Below are 22,274 nucleotides of genomic sequence, written 5' to 3'. Positions count from 1 at the left end.
CATTTGAGGACCAATAATAATGACAAAAATTTGGAAGAGCTAAGCCACCTTGCTTTTTAGACCTCTGTAACAATTCTAACCGTGTTCTGGGCTTCTTCCCATCCCATATAAATAAAATTAAAGCCTTATCAATAGATTTAAAAAAGGATTTAGGAAGATAAAGTGGGATACATTGAAACAGATAAAGAAACTTGGGGAGCACATTCATTTTGCTACAGTTCACTTTCCCTACCAAAGATAGTTTAAGTGGTTTCCATTCCTCATCTCATCATCTCATCTCATCATCTCTAGCCGCTTTATCCTTCTACAGGGTCGCAAGCAAGCTGGAGCCTATCCCAGCTGACTACGGGTGAAAGGCGGGGTACACCCTGGACAAGTCGCCAGGTCATCACAGGGCTGACACATAGACACAGACAACCATTCACACTCACACCTACGGTCAATTTAGAGTCACCAGTTAACCTAACCTGCATGTCTTTGGACTGTGGGGGAAACCGGAGCACCCAGAGGAAACCCACGCGGACATGAGGAGAACATGCAAACTCCGCACAGAAAGGCCCTCGCCGGCCCCGGGGCTCGAACCCGGACCGTCTTGCTGTGAGGCGACAGCACTAACCACTACACCACCGTGCCACCCGGTTTCCATTTCTTCAGGTCTAATTTAACTTTCTCGAATAGCAGACAGAAATTTTCTTGATAAAGTTTTTGCATGTTCCTTGTGATATTAATGCCCAAGTATCTAAAGCCATTTTTAGACAGTTTGAATGGTAGAACAACATCCTGTATTTGAAGAGCCACATCATTAACAGGATAGCATTCACTTTTACTGAAGTTCAGTTTATACCCAGAAAAAGCACCAAATCTTCTCAGGGCGTGGATAATATGGGGAGCGCATGCAACAGGGTCAGATATATACATTAATAAATCATCTGCATAAAGAGATACTCTATGCTCTCCCCCCCATGAATCCCAGTAATTGATGGTAATGTTTTGAGTGTAATAGACAAGGGCTCTATTGCCAAGGCAAACAGCAATGGACTGATTGGGCAGCCCTGATGGGTGCCCCTTGACAGATGGAAATATTGTGAATGTTTACTGTTCATGGTTACAGAGGCTTTGGGTGAGGTGTATAAGAGTTTAAGCCATGAGATAAAATTAGGGCCAAATCCGAATTTCTACATGCAAATAAATATTCCCATTCTACCCCATCAAATACTTTCTCTGCATCCAGCGCGATAACCACTTCAGGTACCGTGCTGGACACAGGAGAGTGAATAACATTCAGGAGCCGACAGATATTTGTAAATGAATGACAGCCTAAAATAAAACCAGTTTGGTCATCAAATATCACGTCTTGTATTGTGGTTTCTAGATGTAGGGCAAGGACTTTAGCCAGGATCTTCACATCAGAGTTTAGGAGGGAGATGGGACGATACAAGCCACATTCTGTACTGTCTTTACCTGGCTTCAGTAGAATTGTAAGGTAATTGATGCTTCAGTCAATGTTTGTGGGAGTGATCGATGGGACAAAGAGTCATTAAACATATCAAGCAAAATTGTTAATACTGTAGTTTATCAAAGAACTTTTTAAAGAACTCTTTGGGATACCCATCAGGGCCCGACGCCTTGCCACTCTGCATGGCCTTTATCGCAGAAATTACTTCTATACAATTTAGTGGATGCTCAGTTTCAGTCCTATGAACTGTTATTACAGAAGGAGCTTGGAGGTTATTGAAGAAATATTCCATGTCAGAGCAATCATTTGTCACTTCTGATGTATACAGATTTGAATAAAAAGAGGTGAATGTTTCTTTAATTTCTTCTGGGTCAATAGTTAGTTCACCGTCATCTTTCCGTATTTGTGGGATTTGTTGAGAAGCTGAGCGCCACTTAAGTTGGTGTGCTAATAAACATCCAGCCTTGTCGCCATGCTCATAGATATACCCCCGTGATTTTAATAGGAGACGTTCTGTTTTTTCGGTTGATAGCAAATTATATTGTGTTTGGAGGTCCAGCTTCTTTTTGTAGAGCTCAGGGGAGGGAGAGATAGAGTACTGAGCATCCACCATAGATATGGCTTTAATAAGCTCCTCTTGCTTAATTCTCTTCATTTTATTTATTTTAGCTGAATATGATATAATCTCACCCCTAATTACAGCTTTCAGTGTTTCCCACAGGAGAGAAGGGGAAATGTAATCTTTTTTGTTGGAATTTATAAAGTCATCTATTTTTTTGGGATATCATTTCACAAAAGCTCTCATCGGCCAGGAGATTTCTGTCTAATTTCCATGAGGGGTGTTCTAATTGGTAAAGAGGAAATGCAAGCTCCATTAATACAGGGGCATGATCTGACTCTGTTATAGATGAATATTTAACTTTTTTTGATAAAGGGGAGAAGGTTCTGGTCAATAAAAAAATAGTCTATTCTACTATATAGAATAGAATAGAATGCCCTTTATTGTCATTTTACAATCAATTGTATGAGATTAGAAGCTTCTCCCTTTCCAGTGCAAAAAAAGTATAAAAAAAAATAAAAACCCACTTACGTAAATCCTAACACATAAACATTACAAAAATTGAAATACGTATAAAAGTGTCTTATATCCAAGTATGAATATGGATGGCTATGTACAGAATAAATAATACATTATTTGTATTGCACAGAATGTAAGAGCAACAGTGACAGATGTTTTGCATAATGTCAACATTATATTTGTTTCCTCTCAGAGTTCATGGTGATGGCTCTTGGGAAGAAGCTGTTTTTCATTCTAGTAGTCTTTGTTTTAATACATCTGTAGCGCCTCCCAGAAGGAAGCAGCTCAAACAGCTGGGAGGCAGAATGTGAATTGTCCTTAATGATGCTCCGAGCTCTGCTGATGCACCGGGTGGTGTATATGTCCGTCAGGGAGGGGAGAGGGCAACCAACAATCCTCTGCGCTGCTGTGGCTGTCCTCTGAAGCCTCCCTCTGTCTGCAGCAGTGCAGCTCCCGTACCAGGTGGACAAGCAGTACGTCAGCAGGCTTTCAATGGAGGAATGGTAGAAGGCCAGCAGCAGATTCTGGTCTAGATTGTTCTTCCTGAGGACTCTCAGGAAGTGTAGACACTGCTGAGCCTTCTTTATAACAGCTGAGATATTGATTGTCCAGGAGAGGTCATCAGAGATCTGGACTCCCAGGAATCTGAAATCATGAACCCTCTCCACACTCTCACCGTTGATGTAGAGGGGGAGGTGGTCACTTTTCTTCCTCCTGAAGTCCACAATGATCTCCTTTGTCTTTGTGGTGTTTAGAGCCAGGTTGTTTACTGAGCACCAGGTCACGAGCCTCTGAACCTCCTCCCTGTAGGCTGTCTCGTCTCCATCTGAGATCAGCCCGACCACTGTGGTGTCGTCAGCAAATTTGACAATCATGTTGTCACCGTGAACTGGACTACAGTCATAGGTGTAGAGACAGTACAGGAGGGGGCTCAGCATTCAGCCCTGTGGTGAACTGGTGCTCAGTGTACGTGTGGAGGAAAGGTGGGGGCCAAGTCTCACAGTCTGGGGCCTGTTGGTCAAGAAGTCCTTAATCCAGGTGCATATGAGAGGGGGGAGGCCTAAAATGTCCAGTTTTGTGATCAGAGTGTCCGGGATGATCGTATTAAATGCCGAGCTGTAGTCTACGAAGAGCATTCTTGCATAGCTCTACTGCTGTTCCAGATGGCTCAACACAGCATGCAGAGCTATGGCGATGGCGTCCTCCGTAGATCTGTTCGCCTGGTATGCGAACTGGTGGGGGTCGAATGTGGGGGGGAGACAGTCTTTGATGTGCTGGAGGACCAGTCTCTCAAAGCGCTTCATAATTACCGGGGTGAGGGCAACAGGGCGGTAGTCATTGAGGCTGGTTGTGGGTGACTGTTTTGGGATGGGAATTATTATGGCTGACTTCAGGCAGGTAGGGATGATTGCTTGGGCAGACGAGAGGTTAAAGATCCTGCAGAGGATATAGGACAGCTGGTGGGCACATGCTCTGAGCACCTTGCCAGGTACTCCATCCGGACCAGCAGCCTTCCTGGGGTTCACTGCCTGGAGCACACACCTCACCTCCTGCTCTTCTACAATGAGTGGAGGGGTGCTGGGATCTGATGGGGGTGGGGGCAGGGCTAGAACAAGTGAGTGTCGCTGTGGAGATTCGAAGTGAGCAAAGAAGCAATTGAGCTCCTCTGCCAGAGACTTACTCAGGACTCCTGATGTCACATCACCTCCTCTGAAGTTGGTGATGGTCTGTATGCCCTGCCACACCTGTCGTGGTCTGTTGCTGGCAAGATGGGACTCTATCTTCCTTTTATAGTCCGCTTTGGCTTTTTTCATCCCTTTCTTCAGGTCAGCTCGAATCGTGCTGTAAAGGACTCTGTTGCCTGACCTGAAGGCAGTGTTGTGGGCCTTGAGGAGTGAGCGAACCTGGCTGGTCATCCAGGGTTTCTGATTTGGAAAAACCTGGATGGTTTTGTCCACAGATACAGTTCCCTTACAGAACTTGATGTAGTCCAAAACTGTCTCTGTGAACGTTTCCAGGTCCTGATGTTCAAATAGGTCCCAGTCTGTGTGTTGAAAGCAGTCCTGGAGTTCACTGAGTGCATTCTCAGGCCAAGTTGTTACAGTCTTAGTGGTGAGCCTGAATCTGTGTCTGAGGGGGGTGTATGCAGGGATGAGCAGCAAGGAAAGATGGTCTGACTGTCCAAGGTGGGGGAGGGGCATGGCTCTGTAACCGTGTTTGATGTTGGAGTACACGTGATCAAGAGTCCTTTCCCTTCTTGTTGGACACTTCACATGCTGGTGAATCTTCGGGAGTACAGTCTTAAGATTAGTCTTATAGAAGTCCCAGAGAGGGGCCATTTGGCCTTTTTACCTAGAAAACCCACAAGAGGGCCAATTGGCCCCAAGTCCTCCCTGTAGACATTCATTTTGTTATGGAAATGTGGCTGTTAGTTACCTTACAGCTTAGAAATGAAATCTTACAATGCCTGTTGAATGTTGAATCTCTGCATCTTCGTTCCTTGGAGAGGAGCTTCTTTCACCACAAAATTCTTGAGGGAACTGAAGCGATAGTCCATGTGCACTGAGGTATTTATCCATCAAACAATTGTCTGGTTGCAGTCACATGAGTCGTTATGGTCACATGGGACATTCACATGTTCACATTTTAGAATAGAATGGTGTTTTTATTCCTCATTCTCACATTCACACAGAAGTAGCCAACATGACTTCACCACTGAAGTGTGAAGTGTGTGAAATGTGACCCCCTCACCCCACACACTGCCACTAACAGCCTCATTACCATAACAAAATGAGTGATTAGTGTATTGGGGAAAAGCGGTCGGGCCAAATGGCCCCTATGTGGGTCTTCTAGGTAGACAGAAAAATGCTGGGACTGCTAGTCTCCAGCTATAATGTGAACACCATGTGAGTGATGTCTTTTAGAAAAAAAAAAAGGACTTACTTTGTGGAAATAAAAAACGCCAGGGGTCAACACTTCCTATCTGGTCAATAAAAACTGAGAATACTCTGGCTTTTTTGGAAAGATTTGTAGATTTGGAATTGGAGCGGTCAAGTACTGGATTCATCACACAGTTTAAATCTCCACCGAAAATTAATTGGTGTGAATTCAGATCTGGAATTAATGACAAAATTTTGCCCATAAACTTACCATCATCCCAGTTCGGGGCATATATATTTACCAGAACCACTTGCTTGTGGTAGAGTAGCCCTTAGACCATCACAAATCGTCCTTGTGGATCTGCGATAACTGAAATTTAAACTGATTTTTTTTTTATGAAACAATATGGCTGTTCCACACGTTTTAGAGTTAAGATTGGAGTGGAATACACTCCCCACCCATCCTTTTTTCAGTCTGACTTGATCTTTTACCAGCAGGTGAGAAATGCCACATCACATCTTAAGTACTTAAGATGATTAAATATCCTGGCTCTCTTAACAGGCCCATTTAGGCCCTTCACATTCCAACTAATGAATCATATAGCGGCCATCTTCACATCAATACCCTTCACCATGTTTAACTAAAGAAAGTAAAATGAGAAAAGGGGGTAAGTAATAAAAAGGTAAAACAATGATCATGTTAGAGTGCACAGTTTGGTTAATTTCTTCTCTTCAGCTAACAAAGGCAAGTAAATGATGCAAAAACATGGTCGTGTCCCTTTCCCTAACCCTATCTAAGAGCAAAAACAAAACTAGAACTAAGGCTACATCACACGACAACGGCAACGAGATGTTATTAAAAAAAAATATCGCGTCCACATGGGCAACGGATCAGTAAAATATCAGGTACATATGGCAATGCAACGCTTGCTGAAAACGATGCAATACACATGCCACACCTCTAGGGGCACTGTAAGACGGTCCCTTCGGAGACACCAGAACAATAGAAGTAAGGACGCATGCGCATAAACTATTATGCGCGAGACTTCATATTAGCCACAAAGTCAGAAAAATCTGTTCGTAAAATTACATTATAATGACCAAATACAATGAAAAGTATTTTTCCAGTCTCACCTGTGAAAGGTAATCCCATGTGATCTCGTTTGGACGGCAAACCTGTTGGTACAGTTAAACGCAGCACATGAATGAGGCATCTTTATTCTCCACTTTGACCCATCCAATATGGCGGCAAGGATGACGTATGATTCTACACGGAAGGTGGCGTCTTTAATGGTCCGGAATAAATTGAATGCTACACTTTGATGGATTAATTTGTTCTTCTATGCCCTTTTTGAGGAATGTATTGAAGGACTTAAACCAACATCTGAAGAGGTGAGATCGCTCCTTTTTTTCCCTATTTTTGCTGGCGGGATTGACTCTGCCCTAAGGGCTATTCTCTCTCTCTCTCTCTCTCTCTCTCTCTCTCTCACTTTGCACCATTACACAATAAATATTCACAGTGAAAATATTTTGTAAGCACGTTTCATGAACCAAGTTATAGGATTTGTTGACAACTCGCATCGAGTTCGTTACACTTCTACCCGGCGTGAAGCACATGTGGTTGTGACGTCATCATAAACAAATTCATTCTACTCATCCAGACGACTTCGCAACGGCGCCGTTGCCAGATCTTTCCACTCTGGAACCCGTTCTCAAAAGATTTCGTTTTGGGGCACCCAAAACGCCGGTGCCGTGTGGACGCCAGGCCGAAACGATCAGATTCACCTGAATCCGTTGCCGTGTGGACAGGGCCTAAGCCTATACTTGTCGCTCTCTCTGAGGCAAGCTGCAGGCTAAACACCGTTTCAAATAACTTCTGGTAACACACTTTCTCAATACTTCTGCCCAAGAAGGCTCCCAGTTCCTGTGATAAGCTATATTAAAACCTTTTAACACCAAAGTGGAAACAAAAATAAGATGGTTGAGCAGCACAATAACTATCGAACAAGTGGGCACACATATGTATGAAAACATACATAACCTTAATATTAAAAGACAGCAAAAATGGTTTGTATAGAGAAAAAATATATATACAATTCAGTATAATAATGGTTAGTCCGGCAATAACAACACTGAATGTCCATTCTTTGGGTCCACGGACCATCTGTTGACATCTATGACGAAAATGTGAACTTACACGTCGTTGAGCTCCGATGATTAATCAAGTCCAAACCGAGACATATAGCCCTATTCTTTACCAAATCTCTGATCAGAGGTGGAAAAACCCGGGTGCAGAAAGTAAAAACCCTGCCACATTTTTGCTCCAGCCAATTCAATGAACCAGCTGATCCTAATTACCACATTCCCTAAGCCAGGTTGATGAGCTAATTGGTGAAATCACCTGTGTTGAGAGCACAGGCAGAAGGAAAACCTAAGCAGGACTTTTACTTTGTCAATCCAGTTTTTCCACCTCTGTCTCTGATCAAAGAACATTTGGGCTTCATCAGGCAAGTCGAAGGTGATCACATCGGCTCCGCACATCACTCGCAGCCGGGCTGGGTAGAGCAGGTGGAACCTAATGTTCTTCTGATACAAGGCTCGCTTGATGCTGTTAAACACGGCTCTCTTTTTAGCGAGTGTTGCGCTAACATCCTGATAGATCCTAATTATGGCACCTTGGTATTTGAGCTTGTGAGTCCTGGCCCAGCGCAGTGCAGCTTCTTTCTGTTGGAACCTGGAGAAGCAGACCAGGAATGTGTGGGGGGATGATCTCTGGCCGGCTCTAGAGGTCGGGGTTTGGTGGGCAATCTCCAGTTCAGGCGGCATGGAAAAAACATCGGGGCCCATCGTTTCCATCAAAACATCCGACATGAACTTTAGGGCATCTTTGCCATCTTCACTGCCTTCAGGGATGTTCAATATGTGGAGATTAAATCTCCATGAGCGGTTCTCGAGGTCGTCGCACCGGTCCAGCAGTGACTGGTTCTGGCTCTGGAGTGTCCTAATGGCGGACTCCACAACTAACTAACAGGATTTCAATGAATTAATGAATGAGTAGCTTGTTGGTTGGTCTAGACATGCTTACATCATGACATTGCTTGACATGATTCTGTTTATAACATATTGACAATTCACTGGTCTAATTTACCAACTAACTGAAAGCAAAATCTTTTGGCAGACATCATATTGATGCTATTTTCTTGGAATAAATAAGGGCTAACTATTGGCACCAACCATCAGGCTGGCTATCAGCACTAGCTGTCGAGCCTAGCCGAGGGCCTAACAGTGCCTATACAGGTATGATTTTTTTTTCTCTTCTGTGATTATTTATCCATTTTTCCATAATAATAATAAATAAATAAATGATATTTAATATTAGCTAACACACACACACATTTTATATATATATATATATATATATATATATATATATATATATATATATATATATACACACACACACACACACACACAACCCCGATTCCAAAAAAGTTGGGACAAAGTACAAATTGTAAATAAAAACGGAATACAATAATTTACAAATCTCAAAAACTGATATTGCATTCACAATATAACACAGACAACATATCAAATGTCAAAAGTGAGACATTTTGAAATTTCATGCCAAATATTGGCTCATTTGAAATTTCATGACAGCAACACATCTCAAAAAAGTTGGGACAGGGGCAATAAGAGGCTGGAAAAGTTAAAGGTACAAAAAAGGAACAGCTGGAGGACCAAATTGCAACTCATTAGGTCAATTGGCAATAGGTCATTAACATGACTGGGTATAAAAAGAGCATCTTGGAGTGGCAGCGGCTCTCAGAAGTAAAGATGGGAAGAGGATCACCAATCCCCCTAATTCTGCACCGACAAATAGTGGAGCAATATCAGAAAGGAGTTCAACAGTGTAAAATTGCAAAGAGTTTGAACATATCATCGTCTACAGTGCATAATATCATCAAAAGATTCAGAGAATCTGGAAGAATCTCTGTGCGTAAGGGTCAAGGCCGGAAAACCATACTGGGTGCCCGTGATCTTCAGGCCCTTAGACTGCACTGCATCACATACAGGCATGCTTCTGTATTGGAAATCACAAAATGGGCTCGGGAATATTTCCAGAGAACATTATCTGTGAACACAATTCACCGTGCCATCCGCCGTTGCCAGCTAAAACTCTATAGTTCAAAGAAGAAGCCGTATCTAAACATGATCCAGAAGTGCAGACGTCTTCTTTGGGCCAAGGCTCATTTAAAATGGACTGTGGCAAAGTGGAAAACTGTTCTGTGGTCAGATGAATCAAAATTTGAAGTTCTTTATGGAAATCAGGAACGCCGTGTCATTCGGACTAAAGAGGAGAAGGATGAGCCAAGTTGTTATCAGTGCTCAGTTCAGAAGCCTGCATCTCTGATGGTATGGGGTTGCATTAGTGCATGTGGCATGGGCAGCTTACACATCTGGAAAGACACCATCAATGCTGAAAGGTATATCCAGGTTCTAGAGCAACATATGCTCCCATCCAGACGACGTCTCTTTCAGGGAAGACCTTGCATTTTCCAACATGACAATGCCAAACCACATACTGCATCAATTACAGCATCATGGCTGCGTAGAAGAAGGGTCCGGTTACTGAACTGGCCAGCCTGCAGTCCAGATCTTTCACCCATAGAAAACATTTGGCGCATCATAAAACGGAAGATACGACAAAAAAGACCTAAGACAGTTGAGCAACTAGAATCCTACATTAGACAAGAATGGGTTAACATTCCTATCCCTAAACTTGAGCAACTTGTCTCCTCAGTCCCCAGACGTTTACAGACTGTTGTAAAGAGAAAAGGGGATGTCTCACAGTGGTAAACATGGCCTTGTCCCAACTTTTTTGAGATGTGTTGTTGTCATGAAGTTTAAAATCACCTAATTTTTCTCTTTAATTGATACATTTTCTCAGTTTAAACATTTGATATGTCATCTATGTTCTATTCTGAATAAAATATGGAATTTTGAAACTTCCACATCATTGCATTCCATTTTTATTTACAATTTGTACTTTGTCCCAACTTTTTTGGAATCGGGGTTGTACACACACACACACACACACACACACACACACACACACACACACACAACCCCGATTCCAAAAAAGTTGGGACAAAGTACAAATTGTAAATAAAAACAGAATGCAGTGATGTGGAAGTTTCAAAATTCCATATTTTATTCAGAATAGAACATAGATGATATATCAAATGTTTAAACTGAGAAAATGTATCATTTAAAGAGAAAAATTAGGTGATTTTAAATTTCATGACAACAACACATCTCAAAAAAGTTGGGTCAAGGCCATGTTTACCACTGTGAGACATCCCCTTTTCTCTTTACAACAGTCTGTAAACATCTGGGGACTGAGGAGACAAGTTGCTCAAGTTTAGGGATAGGAATGTTAACCCATTCTTGTCTAATGTATGATTCTAGTTGCTCAACTGCCTTAGGTCGTTTTTTTTCGTATCTTCCGTTTTATAATGTGCCAAATGTTTTCTATGGGTGAAAGATCTGGACTGCAGGCTGGCCAGTTCAGTACCCGGACCCTTCTTCTATGCAGCCATGATGCTGTAATTGATGCAGTATGTGGTTTGGCATTGTCATGTTGGAAAATGCAAGGTCTTCCTTGAAAGAGAAGTTGTCTGGATGGGAGCACATGTTGCTCTAGAACAGTGTTTCGCAAGGTGTGGTCCGCGGACCACTGGTGGTCCGCGAGAGACCTTGAGTGGTCCACGAGGTGATCTACAAATGTAATCAGTGTTTTCAAGATAAGCTAGCGTATGCTTTGTAACATTATTAGAAAGTTAAATTTATCCAATCTTGTTTTTAACGGCAATCAAACGGGCCTGTAGTTTCATCATTATTATTATTTAAAAAGCGTTCTGCATCTGAATTTGCACCACATAAAACTTGTAGTGTGCACGTGCTCTTATTCCGCCTCTCATCTCTAGGCAACAGTCACCTCACAAATCTCTTCCTCACAGGCAAACAGGCAGGCAGACCTGAAAACAAGCAAACGAAAATTCTGAACATAATAGGCTAATCCTAACTAGCTTGTGTTCGTGGCGATTTTTTAAAAATTTACTGAAAGTGAAACAACAAATACTTTTGCCTTTAAAAACCACAGAGGATATGGAATGGATAAGCCTTTAATGTATTTAGTTAACCATAATTTTTTCAATTAAAAACACCTAATAGTACACATCTCTATATGGTCTGTGTGTGTGTGTGGGGGGGGGGGGGGAGCGGGTGTTGACAGGTGGTCCCTGAAATTTTTTTTGGGACAAAGTGGTCCTTGGTCTGAAAAAGTTTGAGAAACACTGCTCTAGAACCTGGATATACCTTTCAGCATTGATGGTGTCTTTCCAGATGTGTAAGCTGCCCATGCCACATGCACTAATGCAACCCCATACCATCAGAGATGCAGGCTTCTGAACTGAGCACTGATAACAACTTGGGTCGTCCATCTCCTCTTTAGTCCGAATGACATGGAGTCCCTGATTTCCATAAAGGACTTCAAATTTTGATTCGTCTGACCACAGAACAGTTTTCCACTTTGCCACAATCCATTTTAAAGAAGCCTTGGCCCAGAGAAGACATCTGCGCTTCTGGATCATGTTTAGATACGGCTTCTTCTTTGAACTACAGAGTTTTAGCTGGCAACAGTGGATGGCACGGTGAATTGTGTTCACAGATAATGTTCTCTGGAAATATTCCTGAGCCCATTTTGTGATTTCCAATACAGAAGCATGCCTGTATGTGATGCAGTGCCGTCTAAGGGCCTGAAGATCACGGGCACCCAGTATGGTTTTCCGGCCTTGACCCTTATGCATAGAGATTCTTCCAGATTCTCTGAATCTTTTGATGATATTATGCACTGTAGATGATATGTTCAAACTCTTTGCAATTTTACACTGTCAAACTCCTTTCTGATATTGCTCCACTATTTGTCCATGCAGAATTAGGGGGATTGGTGATCCTCTTCCCATCTTTACTTCTGAGAGCCGCTGTCACTCCAAGATGCTCTTTTTATACCCAGTCATGTTAATGACCTATTGCCAATTGACCTAATGAGTTGCAATTTGGTCCTCCAGCTGTTCCTTTTTTGTACCTTTAACTTTTTCAGCCTCTTATTGCCCCTGTCCCAACTTTTTTGAGATGTGTTGCTGTCATAAAATTTCAAATGAGCCAATATTTGGCATGAAATTTCAAAATGTCTCACTTTCGACATTTGATATATTGTCTATGTTCTATTGTGAATACAATATCAGTTTTTGAGATTTGTAAATTATTGCATTCCATTTTTATTTACAATTTGTACTTTGTCCCAACTTTTTTGGAATCGGGGTTATATTATATATATATATATATATATATATATATATATATATATATATATATATATATATATATAAAACCTAGTGATGGCCACTAGGCAGTGTGGTGGTTGAAGGTTGTTAGTAAACAACCAAGATGGCGGCGCACATAGTTGCTGCGGCTTATGCTTTCCTTTGTTGGTTTATTTTTGTCGGTTTACTTTTACTTTGTTTACATGTACATATCGTTTTTTTTTTTGGTATGATGGCTACACACTGTGCAGAATATAAATACAGTTGGAAAGATCTCCTCAAGCTCAGCATTAATTGCCATGAACAGAGCGTCTCTTCGGACTTTCTCCGTTGTCATAACATTCCTCCAGAAATCGCGAGGCGCCCCGGCTCCCCATGGATCACCATCCCGGCGAGCAGACGGAGAAGGCAGCGTCGGGAGAGGAAGCAGAAGCGGGGCTGCAGAGCTGGTGTGTTAGTAATACTGCGGAGACAACCCCATAAACCAACGCTCCCCAGCATTTTCCTCACCAACACCAGGTCTCTTGTTAACAAAATAGATGAACTGAGGCTTCAGGTTACAGTAGAAAAAAGCATTAAGGACAGCTGCATCCTGCTGATCACAGAAACTTGGCTCCATTCACTCATCACGGATGCAGCTATACAGCTAGAAGGATATACAGCATAACATCATGACAGGACGAGTGACTCCGGTAAGAGCAAGGGAGGAGGACTGTGCGTGTATATTAATAATAGCTGGTGCACAAACACAGTATTAATAGATCGTCACTGTTCTCCGGATTTGGAGTACTTGACAATTAAACGTCGGCCTATCTACCTTCCTAGGGAGTTTAACGTTGTCCTGATCACAGCTGTTTATATACCACCTGATGCAAATGCTAACGTAGCCCTGGGACTTTTAAATAACATTAGTCAACAGAGCAGATATCCTGATGCAGTGTTTGTCATTGCAGGCAACTTTAACCATGTAAATTTGAAAGTAGTGCTCCCAAAGTTCTACCAGCATGTTAAATGTGCGACCAGAGGGCTAAATACGCTTGACAAGATCTATTCTAACATCAAGAAGGGCTATAGAGTCAGGCCATTACCACACCTAGCCCAGTCCGATCATCTGTCACTGCTTGCAGTTCCAGCATATATCCCATTAAGGAGGAAAAATAACATCATTATAAGAACTGTCAAAACATGGCCTGAGGGAGCCACTCAGCTGTTGCAGGACTGCTTTGACACAACATGTTGGGACATTTTTGAACATCCAGACCTGGAAGTGTTTACTGACAGTGTGTTATGTTACATCAAGCATTGTGTAGAGACTGTTACAGTAGATAAACACATACGGGTCTATCCTAACCAGAAGCCCTGGATGACTAAAGAAGTGAAGCAGTGGCTGAACGAAAGGGACACTGCCTTCAGATCAGGTGATGCGGCTCTGTACAGTGCAGCACGCTCCAGACTTAAGAGTGGCATCCGTAAGGCCAAGTCTGATTATAGGAGGAGGATTGAATACCACCTGGATAGCAACAACAGCAGGCAGGTGTGGCAGGGAATCCAGCAGATTACCAACTACAAGACCAAAGCTGGGGGTGCTGAAGGGGATGTTTCGCTGGCAGAAGATCTGAACCACTTCTTCACTCATTTTGAGGTAAAACCATCAGAGGAAGTAATGCAACACCCCACAGCTGACAATAACAACGTCTTTGTGGTGGAGGAGTATGAGGTGAGGAACATGCTACGGGCTATTAACCCACGAAAGGCACCCGGACCCGATGGCATCTGCGGGCGAGTGCTAAAGGACTGTGCAGACCAGCTGGCGGGGATCTTTACCAAGATTTTCAACCAGCACTCTCCCAGTTCACCGTACCGTCATGTCTAAAGTCCTCCACCATAGTCCCTCTGCCCAAAAAGTCAAATATCACCTCCTTCAATGATTATCGGCCAGTAGCACTCACTCCTGTGATTATGAAATGCTTTGAAAAACTGGCCCGGAAGCACATCTTGTCATTCATCCCCCCCACTTTTGACCCACACCAATTTGCTTATAGGGGGAACAGGGCCACTGAGGATGCGGTAGCCACAGCTCTCCATGCTGCGTTGTCACATCTGGAGCAGCAGGGGAGTTATGCTCGGCTGCTCTTCATAGACTTTAGCTCTGCCTTTACTCCCATCCTCCCCAACAGACTGGTGGACAAACTAACAGGCATTGGCATACCATACTCCACCTGTCTTTGGATTAAGAACTTTTTAACAGAGCGCACACAGCGAGTGCGTGTAGGTCATCACGCCTCCAGGGCCCTCAGCCTCAGCACTGGCTTGCCGCAGGGCTGTGTGTTAAGTCCTCTGCTGTACACACTCTACACCCATGACTGCTCCCCTGCCTATCTCAGTAACATCATAGTGAAATTTGCTGATGACATCACAGTAGTTGGACTTATCTCAAGGGGGGATGAGTCCACCTACAGAGATGAAGTGGAGCATTTGATGGGGTGGTGTGGAGCCAATAACCTGCTCCTGAACATAGCCAAGACCAAGGAGCTGGTCGTGGATTTTAGGAGGAGGAGGACTGCCATCCAGCCACTGGTGATTGAGGGGGTCTGTGTGGAGAGGGTGTCTGATTTCTGCTTTCTGGGAGTCAACATCAAGAAGGACCTGACCTGGGGTGTCAACACCACTGGGCTAGTAAAGAAGGCACAGCAGAGACTTTACTTCCTCAGAGTACTCAGGAAAAACAACATCTGTCGGAGGCTGCTTGTGTCCTTCTACCGCTGCTCAGTGGAGAGTATACTAACATACTGCCACTGTGTGTGGTTCCCAGGCTGCACTGTAGCACAGAGGAAAGAGCTCCAGGGGGTCATAAAGGCAGCACAGAACATCGTCGGCTGCCCTCTTCCCTCTCTGGAAGACCTGTACAGCACCCGCTGCCTAAAAAAAGGCCAATTCCATTTTGAGAGACATATCACATCCAGGCCACAACCTGTTTGAACTGTTGCCATCTGCCAGGAGATACAGGTCCATGAAAACCAGGACAAACAGACTGAAAAATAGCTTTTATCCAGCAGCTATTACTGCACTAAATTATGCTATTAAAGTATAGTTTTATATCTACAGCATGAATGTGGAAGTGTATGGCTGTGATATGTGTGGGTGGGTGGGTGAGGTTTGAGTAGTATGTACTTGTGTGTGAGAGGTTTTTGAGTATTCTTCTAATATCTTAATTTTCTCTTGTTTTTATTTTAATTATTTATTGCTTCACCGAACAAGGACTGCTTAATTTCGTTGTACTTGTTACAATGACAAATAAAAGGTGTATGTATATATATATATATATATATATATATATATATATATATATATATATATATATATATATATATATACTCATTATCTCTAGCCGCTTTATCCTGTTCTACAGGGTCACACACATATACATACTAATAATAATTTAGAATAGCTGTCCTATTATGAGTATGTTGACTAATATGAGGCTGTGTTCCTCACTTGGCCAATCCAAGGCTGTGTCTCTGACCAGGCATGTGTCTTGTGGCAGCATCTCAAACACACTGAGATGATCTCAAACAAATTTTTAATTTACCAAGGAGGCCAGGTGGAGAAAAAAAAAAAAAAGGAAAAGATGGCTTAGAGCAAGGGTGCCCAACCAGTCGATCGCGGTCTACCAGTCGATCGCAGGCGGAGTTTCAGTCGATCGCGAGAATGACAAAAAAAAAAAAAAACTTTGTTGAAAAAGCACACTAATAAAACCATCGTTCATGAGTGACCAGAATATATTTTCATATTAATAAAATTAAGAAATATATAAATAATTCTTAAATATATAAATAATTCTGAATCCTATTCTGTTGCATGCTGGGTATGGTTTGCCATGGTTGCTAGGTTGTAACTAGGGGCCTAAAGCGCGAAGAAGCTTTAGAGTCCGCCTAGTTACAACCTAGCAACCAGTGTAGTGGAAGCTGAGAAGATAATGGCGGAAACCAAAAAAGCTAAAAATGATCACTTTCATCCTGAGTGGGAAGAGGATTACTTTTTTGTTTTTTCGAATTCAAAGCCAGTGTGTTTGATCTGTAATGCTACCGTGGCCATTCCAAAGAAGGGAAATTTGGAGCGACATTTCATGACCGTTCACAAGAGCTATGCTAAAGACTTCCCGGTGAAATCAGCTGTACGAACTGAAAAGGTAAACAACCTGAGGAGACAGCTAGCCGCAAAGCAGGCAGTGTTTACGCGACCTGTTAATAAGAGTAAAACTGCCACGATAGCGTCTTACCGTGTGAGTCGTGTTCTGGCAAAGCACAAGAAATGTTTTAAAGACGGCGAAGTTTTCAAAGAAGCCTTTGTGGAGGCCGCGGATGCACTTTTCGCTGACTTCAAGAACAAGAAGGAGATCATGTCGGCTATTCAAGAAACCCAGCTATCCAGGAACACCATTACAGGGCGGTGCGAGACCATGTCAGAGGACATTGAACGACAGCTTAGAAATGACATTGAGAGCTGTCTTTGTTTTTCGCTGCAATTTGACGAATCAACTGATGCTGTGGATGTGGCGCAGTTATGTGTTTTCATTCGGATGGTTTTTCATAACATGACGGCAAAAGAAGAGATTCTGACAATTTTGCCTTTGAAAGGGCACACAAGAGGGTCGGATGTTTTTGACACGTTTATGGAGTTTGTCAGTAAGTCGCATTTACCCCTCTTCAAACTTACGTCAATCACAACTGATGGGGCTCCATCTATGGTTGGGCATACTGCTGGGTTCATTGCTTTGTGCAAGCAGTCGGAATCTTTCCCTGATTTTTTGAACTATCACTGTATCATTCACCAACAAGGGCTGTGTGGGAAGATTTTGAACATGAAGGACGTCATGGACGTAGCTATAAAAATCGCGTGCTCTTTTCGGGCCAGGAGTTTACAGAGGCGCTTATTCCGTGCCCAGCTCGAGGAGGCAGGTGCAGACCACACCGATCTGCTGCTGCACACCGACGTCAGGTGGTTGAGCCGAGGCAAATTCCTCGAAAGATTTTTGGAACTTTTGCCCGAAATTAAAGAGTTCCTGAAGCACACAACTACCCATGCTGCTGCTTATACTCAGCTGGAGGATGGTCAGTGGCTCGCTGATTTGGCTTTTCTCACAGATGTCACCAATAAGATCAATGACTTGAATCTCGAGCTGCAGGGGAAAGGAAAGCACATCGCCAACATGATCAGTTCAGTGAACACCTTTAAAACGAAGTTGCGCCTGCTGGTACGTAGGTTGCAACAGTGTGATGTCAGGAACTTTCCGCACTTGGAGGCTGAACTCCGCCGTCAGGGCAAAGACAGTGTGGAACTTGCTCGTTATGAGCAACAGATCCAAAACATTCTTTTGGAGTTTGAGCGCCGGTTTACTGACTTTGCGTCCATTGAGCCTGTTGCTCAGTTTCTGTGCTTTCCATTTGGTGAAAATGTTGATGTGGATTGCATTGCGCCCAAAGTAGCCACACTCTTCAGCCTGGACTCCAGTGCTGTCGAGAATGAAATTCTCACACTGCAAAATGACATTGAGATCAAATACAGAGCAACACCTGGGATAACTGGCGAATTCTGGAACCTGCTGCTGGAAGAGAAGTATCCAAACCTCAGACAATGCGCACTGAATATGACTTCCCTTTTTGGATCAACATATTTGTGTGAGTCTGCCTTTTCACACATGAAAATAATCAAGTCCAAGTACAGAACCACACTGACTGATGACCACCTCGCAGCCTGCTTAAGGCTGTCACTCAACTCCTACTGTCCGGATTACGAGAAGCTAGCTGCCTCCTCCCAGTGCCAGAAGTCCCACTAAGGTAGAGAATTGTTTATTATTATTATTATTATTATTATTATTATTAGTATCTTGAATGACATATTCATATCATATCCATATACTTAGAGGAGTATTTTATCTGTTTTCCAGATTCATTTAAATCCAACTGCTGGTTTCCCTGCTATTGCCACTCTCCAGTGAAGTTTATCATTTTGAAATATTGGACTTCTCTTCTCCTTCCTGCTTTGAAGTTATCTCTTCTGGTGTGTGTGTGTGTGTGTGTGTGTGTGTGTGTGTGTGTGTGTGTGTGTGTTAATCTGTTGAATTCATGTTGAATTGATGTTTTCCAATTTTGGATTTCTGTTATGGAGTTTTTGGAGTGTTCTTTTCTGTAGTTGTGTGTGTGTGTGTGTGGTTGAGAGAGAGAGAGAGAGAGAGAGAGAGAGAGAGAGAGAGAGATGATGTGCCTCTGAAGTTCTGTTTTGGACAACCTATTTGTGACATGTTGATCAGTTCCTCATTTTTTTGTGCATTTATACTGCCTATTCTCCTCCTGTGCAAATAAAAACTCAACTACGTGTGATCTGCGATTGCGGCTCCTTGTTTGAATTATTGCCCGGCCCTTGATCTTGACTTGGTAGATCTCAGCATGCCATCAACTTCAAAAGTAGATCTTGGTTAAAAAAAGGTTGGGCACCCCTGGCTTAGAGGGTTAAGAGAAGCAGACATCATATTTTCTTACCTTGGTTAAGTGTGGTGTTAATTTAATGACTGTCAGGAATGAACTGTCCTGATATGTCTTGAGCTTGACATTTTCACTTTTTAGAAAATTTGTCACTGTTCAAAATTTGTCAGATGCATATTCACAAAGCACATAAAAGGGGTTATGGTACTATTGCAGGTTACTTGAATCAGTGAAGTGGAAAGATTAGGTGCCAGTATATGCAGTCATTGAACATAATGAGATTTATATGTTAAAAGGTTCTCTTTTTTGTAGTTTTATTTAGAATCATGACACTGATGTTTATATTGTCTAAAGCCATAGGTCTGTGAAGGTTCACAGTCATCCATTTGTAGAGCCCCGACCCTATCCATTTGCCTCACCTCATAGTCAATGTCCCCAACTCGCCGTATGACCTCGAAGGACCCTTGCCACTTGGCGACTAATTTGGAACTCGATGGGGGCAATAATATGAGTACTTTGTCTCCTGGAGTGAACTCTCTAAGGCACGTGCCCCTATCATACAGCCGGGCTTGACATTCTTGTGCGTGCCGCAAATTCTCCTGGGTTAAGTGAGTGAGTGTGTGGAGTTTGGCATGCAGGTCAAGAATATATTGATTTTCATTTTTACTAGGTGAATGTCCCTGCTCCCAATTTTCCCATAGCATGTCCAAGATGCCAAGTGGCATATATAATAATTCAAATGGGGAAAATCCCGTGGAGGCTTGCGGGACCTCTTGTACTGCAAATGATAGGGGCTCGAGACATTTATCCCAGTTACATGCATCTTCACTTACAAATTTCCGAATGAGATTTTTAAGAGTTTGACTAAACCTCTCTACAAACCATCTGTTTGTGGGTGATGAATGCTGGTGCAGATGGATTTAATCCCCAGTAACCCATACAGCTCACACAGTATGCTAAACTAAAGCAATATCCTCATGCTGACTGATCTAATGGCCCGACGAGATCCATACCAACTCTTTCAAAGGGGATCTCGATTAGAGGGAGAGGGCGCAAAGACGCTTTTGGAGTGGCTGCAGGATTTACTAATTGGCATTCATGGCATGCCGCACACCACTGACGAACATCTCCGCCAATCCCTGGCCAATAGAACTGGGCCAGTATTTGGGCTAGTGTTTTATCCTGCCCTAAGTGTCCGGCCATGGGATTAAAATGAACCGCATGGAAGAAGTGTTCCCTATGGCTCTTAGCAATTAACAACTGGGTTATTTGTTCACCAGTTTGAGTGACCTGCATCACTCTATACAGTCTATCTTTAATAATTGCAAAGTACAAGAGTTAAAAGGGACATGCCACTACAGTATATGTAGATACTGCCATGCTGTCTGTTCTATGTTACTGTTTGTCATTACATGTTTTTCTATAAATGAAAACCAAATAAAAAGTTAAATTACAAAAAAAAATAATTGCAAAGTACAGGAAGACGGGTGCTGCATTTGGCTGGAGAGTTTGACCATCGATTACTTTCACTTGGTCAAACGCATGCCGCAGAGTCTCATCACGTGACTGCTCTAAAGGGAAATCCTCGAGGGAATCCCCAAGAGCGGGAGGAGGGGAGGGCTGCTCCTCACTCCTCGTATTGTCCTGATACAGTGATGACATGGACAGCTCTGTGACAGCTTCTCCAGTCAGTGCCACACCGTGATTCCCCTGTGGCATTTTATGGCAGGACCCACTCCCTACTACGTATTCCAATAACGTTCGAAACCCTGGCCAATCTGTTCCCAAAATCAGTGAGTGGGTGAGATGGGGATTAACCACCACCTTAACTCTATGCTTTTGGCCCCGAAATAGAATATGGACAGACAATAGAGGGTAGTTGTGAACATCCCCGTGCACACACAACACCTTCACTGCTTGTGCTCTCCCCAATGCCTCACCTTGCACCAGGCTTTGGTGGATTGAGGTCTGATTACAACCAGAATCCACCAATGTGTTATATGTATGTGGAGGCTACCCTGTAAGCCTCAGCCTGGACTGCAGGTGTTCTCAATGCGCAGCAAACAATGGAATGTCCAGCCGGTTGTATCCTTTTGGGGTTGTTCCCCGTTTATTGCAAAATATAATTTAATATAAAAGCTAGTTCACCACCGTGCTGGTTGTGCTGTGTTAAAAAAAAAAATTGGGGCATTTTAGCTGGTCCACACAGCTACGGTAAGAACCATGTCTTCTCCAGTCCAAGCCTTCCTTAACTAATTACAGGCACCTGTAATATACCTGTGCCTGCATGACCTACGCTAAAAGTGAAGTGCTCCCCCTAGTGACAATCTAAAACTACACTAAACCTACCTATAGGTGAAAATAAATGGCTCCTACACCCCGGCCCCTAATTGTGAGTGAATACTAAACCACAATTACCCAATTAAAACTAAGGAGCCATTTGGGCAGAGCTAATCTAAGTGAGTTCTTAAGACTAAATGTCTTCTTAGAGCGGCCAGGTCATCAAGTCATCAGGTCATCTGGTCATCGTCCGTAGCACTTCGGGTCATCTGACATGGGTCTTCAGCTTCCATCAAGAGGCATATTTTGGTGACTGGCCTTTCCAATTGACCTGTTCTTGTTCTTAACTGGACTGAACGCACATGGCCCCTCTTGTCTGGATAGGTCTGTGTAATTCGTCCCATCTGCCAGGACCCTCTTGGGGCTAATGGGTCCATCACGACCATGATGTCACCAACGGCAAAACTTCTTTTAGGCCTCATCCACTTCTGTCTCTCCTGGAGCAATAGTAAGTATTCCCTCACCCAACATTTCCAGAAAAGGTCAGAGAGGAACTGCACCTGTCACCATCTTCTCTTCAGATACAGGTCATCCTTTTGAAACAGCCCTGGTGGAAGGACAGGCTTTGTCTTCAGGAGAAGAATGTGGTTTGGTGTGAGAGCTTCCAGGTCATTGACATCCTCAGAGGCCTTTGTGATTGGTCGACCATTCAGA

At 43.1% G+C, this 22,274-nt stretch overlaps 1 long non-coding RNA gene across 1 annotated transcript; it reads left to right on the top strand.

The window, feature by feature from the left end:
- The first annotated feature begins 18,377 nt into the window (after positions 1 to 18,377).
- LOC132874835 (uncharacterized) lies at positions 18,378 to 19,178 on the top strand. The gene is made up of 2 exons (XR_009651710.1): positions 18,378 to 18,635; positions 18,746 to 19,178. It is a non-coding gene; the product is annotated as an uncharacterized LOC132874835 (long non-coding RNA).
- The last annotated feature ends 3,096 nt before the right edge of the window (positions 19,179 to 22,274 follow it).

Source organism: Neoarius graeffei, chromosome 27 (assembly GCF_027579695.1).
Source record: "Neoarius graeffei isolate fNeoGra1 chromosome 27, fNeoGra1.pri, whole genome shotgun sequence".
Lineage (NCBI taxonomy): Eukaryota > Metazoa > Chordata > Actinopteri > Siluriformes > Ariidae > Neoarius > Neoarius graeffei.
Note: the sequence above shows the minus strand (reverse complement) of the source record. Positions and strands in the feature narration are given on the sequence as shown.